The 4,381-nt window shown below is 34.1% G+C and overlaps 1 long non-coding RNA gene across 1 annotated transcript; it reads left to right on the top strand.

The window, feature by feature from the left end:
• The first annotated feature begins 266 nt into the window (after positions 1–266).
• Positions 267–3,952, top strand: LOC132300661 (uncharacterized). The gene is made up of 3 exons (XR_009480523.1): positions 267–503; positions 2,913–2,980; positions 3,200–3,952. It is a non-coding gene; the product is annotated as an uncharacterized LOC132300661 (long non-coding RNA).
• The last annotated feature ends 429 nt before the right edge of the window (positions 3,953–4,381 follow it).

Below are 4,381 nucleotides of genomic sequence, written 5' to 3'. Positions count from 1 at the left end.
TAAATCCTATGACTAGTCAAACTTCCTTAGTGAAGACTCCTTATCATATATATATATTACATTATTACAGTAGATTTTGTGTAAAAAAAATTAGTAATGTTAATTTATAAAACTTAAAATAAGTAGAAAAGTAATTTTATTATATTAAGAAAGAAAAAAATATAGGCTTGTTGTAATTTTTTATTTTTGACACAGACTTGTAGTATTAGAAAAGTGAGAAAGTAGTTTGCAAATTCAAATCATCCGACACACTTCTTTGAATGGAAAATTTTTCTTACTAACAGGGTTCAATATTTTCCCCATTTCCGTAAGCCAACGTGTGTCAGTTCGACAACGAACCATATCACATTCACGTGTACGGCTTAGATCATGTTTCACGAAGTTCTCGTTATATTTTTTCCCCACCCAAATAGAACCGTGTCATGGCTGGTACGTTATCGCCGGAAAACTATCCCATCTCCGATCAGACATCGAGCGATCATTAAAGTTTTACTACATAGCAGGTATATATATTATACACACCTATCAATCTTAATCTTTAATTCGTTTTATTACCATTCGGATCTGATCGTTGCTTTTCACTAATTTTAGTGTTTATTGACTAAACTAAGTAGTATTTTTAACCTTGCATTTGGTTGCTGAGAAAATCAAGAACACAAAAGTGGAAAATCTTTACGACGAATGTTGCTTTAGTCTCTTTTATGTTATGATGAATTTGTCTCTTTCTAGTGAAGGGTGTTTTAGTTGCCCGGAATTGGAATTGAATATCTCAATTTCAATGTGTGGTTCAATTCTATAAAATATGTATGGAATTGGAACTTATTTTGAATTCCCACATGTCTCAATTCGATAATTATAATTTCAAACTCGGATTTGAGAGTTTCGATTCCAAATGATGATGGAATTCATCTAGAAAGACGGCAAATAATTAACAGGGCTTTGGAAAGTGTCTTGTTGAAGTCAACAGGTCATTCTGTTTTTGGGTACCTAGTAGTAACTAAGCTTAGAAATTACTAAATGTGTTTACTGAGAAAAGTGGTAAGTTGTGATTAATGCTTTTTGGGAATTCTAAATCTCTAGGAAATATTTTTAATTCATTATTCCAACGATGATGGAAGTGATTCTAATCTATCTCACCACTATAGTAGTGGAATTTTGTTTATTTTTATTTTCTACATCTAGGGTTTTGATATCGAAGCTTCATTCAAGGCATTGTTATACTCTGACATTGATTGAATCTTCAATCAGCTTACATTTGTGACTCCATAGCAGATCCACTCTATATCAGTTTTACTTTTTCAGTCTCTCTCTATGTGATATATATGTACATGAATGTATACATATAGATAGACCCAGATGTTTATATAAAACGTACATGTATGTGTTTATTCATTGTGCTACCCATGAATGTATTATTTTTCATTACTCAACCAGTTCAAGCTGTATTCAATCTCCTATTCTTTTGAGTCTTCCCTTTTTTGTCTATTTAAATTTTAGAATGATCTTGTGTTGTGGACTATAGTAATTGGACTACAATTTGCAAAACATGAGTGAATTTGGAATTGGACGATTTTACAATTCAAAAGCATCTGAGATTTGGTTCTGGAAGCTCTCTTATGAATTTGCAATTAATCGGCATGCAAACCCTTCCCAAAACACAAAACCAATTGTAAGTAAAAAGGAAATATAATTATTTGCTAAACTGGCTGAGATTAAAAAACACGAGACGAAGATTTAGAGACCTTAGTAAATACCAAGTTGCATACATAGTAAATACCAAGTTGCATATATAGTTTATGTTAGAAATTTCACATATTTTGTGTTTATTTCTTTTTCTCCTTTGATTTTTATTTTTCTTTTACTTTCTTTTTTATATTTTCTACATATGGTTCAATATATCCCAATACCTAGAAACTTCCAATTTGCTACCATTAATTCCTCTTCAAAATTTTGTTTAGTGTGAAGTTCATGCTTGTAGCAAAAATTAGCTAGGAGACTAATATTCGGGAAGGGACATGCTCTGACGGATCTAGAGACATAATTACGAGGAAGAAACTAATAATTCGAAGAATCAGCTTGGAAATGCATTTATTTCTTCTTTAGAACTTTTTGCTCTTTCTATTTACTTATGGTGAACCATGGTTCACTAATACCATTATACCAGATACTTTTAGGTGGGGCCTGAAGATCAACATTGGTACTTTTCTTATTTGCGTGTTTAGATGATCGGTTTGTCATTGGATGAGTGTGGGTATGTGAAGGCTTGTCTGAATTGATTTATTTCAGAATTTGTTTGTAGAGTTTGATGTCCTATAAATTCCCTTCTATCATTGATTGGATGGTGTCGCGGATATGGAAGCCCATCCCAGATTACTTGATTGCAACCTTTTGACGAAAAATATATGCTGCAAGCAGGAATTCTTGACTAATTGTTCACATGCTTTGTTTAGCTACTTTCCATCTTAATACGTCTTCCACAAAGTTGTTAAAATTCAGCTTCTAGGCACCACACCAAGGAAACTTGTTCCGACCAACACTTCTACCCGATATCACTTCCAAGGCATATAGAACTTACCGAGGCTGGAACAGAGGACCCTTTTTTGGTCTTGTTGGAGTTTGGTATTTATAATCCTATATAAATTTAAGTGAGGCTCTATCAGTTCTCACTTGAATCAGCAACAGAAATAAAAAGGACTTAAATAAATAAATAATAAAGATGGCAAGTTGGTATAGATTTTGTGTATTCGCTATAACCACAAGTTTTGTTTGATGTATGCATATTTGTATACATTTTGATAAATGAAGTTGATATAGTTTTGTTCTATTTGATGTGTGCATATTTGCGTATTTTTTTCAGAGTTTACGCATTTCCTACTTTGATTTTCTTTCATCTTTTCTTTGGTGCTTTGCAGTATAGTTGTGGAATTAGCTACCTCTATCAGCTCACCCTTTAATTAGCTCTCATCATCTCTTTTTTCTGGTATAACCTCAGTCACCCTCTATTTATTTATTTTTTTTATTTTATTTTTTTAATTGCGGTGTCTATAATATGTTACAAGAGTGTGTGAATCACCAATTCTAAGATTTCTTCTCTTATTGTCATGACGGTTTATTACAAAGGGTGGCTATCAAAGTTACAATCTTAATTTATCTATAGTTTAATGACTTGACCGTGAAAATCTTCCTTTTCTGTTCACAGAAAAGGGATTAATATTTAGGCATATGTCGCTCCAATATGGATGAGAATGAACGAACAACCAAAAAAAGGAAGATCATTGTTGGATTTTATGTTTTTATGGTGGCAATTGTAGCAGTGTGGTGGCATGAGAGAGGTATGGCCAGAGAGCACCCCCAAGATCTGAGAAGCCACGAAGAGTCTGATAACTCGGAAGAGACTTCCAAGGCCATTAGTTCTTATGATGGGCTGAACGATGATGTCAATAGCGTTAACGAAGTCCAACATGGAAGATCCAATGCCTCATCCTCAGCTGGTTCGCATTGTCGGAAAAGAAAACGGAGCTCAGACGTATATAATACGGTTTTGGGGTGTATGGCTGATTTACTAGAGAAATTTCTACACTATGAACCGCCAAAGGCGACAGCTGAGATGGTGCTAAAAGAAGTCTCTAAGGTGTCGAACTTGGACCAAACACAAGTCATGAGGCCGGTTGATTTGATGATACATGATGAAATAAAGTTTGAAATATACTCTGAACTTCCAGATGATCTGAAAAAACCTTGGATCATGATGCATTTGAACCAATGAAAATTGCTTCTTCCAAGGAGAGCTTGCTGCCAAGACATAGCCTGTTGAAAGAACCATTTGAATTTTCTCCCTTCCTCTTTGTATCTTGTGTTCTCTGTTGTTCAGCTTGACGATTCCTTGTTATTGTAATGCACTCTCAGATTGTGAATGTCGATGCTCTATGATCAGGTGGAGTGATCAATGCTATATATATATTCATACGTATGGTGTATATATTTGTATATATTTTGCAAGTGAGAATTACTCAATTCAAAATTCACATTTGGCCATGGAGCAGGTATTCGGTGTGCACCGAGCACGGACTGCTACGATATGCCCCGTGCACTGTGCAAGTGTACAACACCCATCATATATATTCAGTCTCTTGGGCATTGAGTGAATAAACCAACCTCTTGGGCATTGAGTGAATAATCCAACCAACAAAGTGTGCAATTATGTGGATTTAAACATACCAAGTCTAGGTCAAAGTTTCAAGACCAGGAAAAAAAAAAAAAAAAAAAAAAAGAAGTTTTGTGAGTAATTTGTTAATACAGATTAAAGTGCAAGAAAGGCTGTTAGTGAAGGCACAACGGAAGCATTTAAAAATTTTCAGGATCTAATTCACGTGATTTTTCA

Source organism: Cornus florida, unplaced genomic scaffold, assembly GCF_030987335.1.
Source record: "Cornus florida cultivar Cherokee Brave unplaced genomic scaffold, ASM3098733v1 CherokeeBrave_3.0.0_Hap2_Chr03, whole genome shotgun sequence".
Classification (NCBI taxonomy): domain Eukaryota; kingdom Viridiplantae; phylum Streptophyta; class Magnoliopsida; order Cornales; family Cornaceae; genus Cornus; species Cornus florida.
Note: the sequence above shows the minus strand (reverse complement) of the source record. Positions and strands in the feature narration are given on the sequence as shown.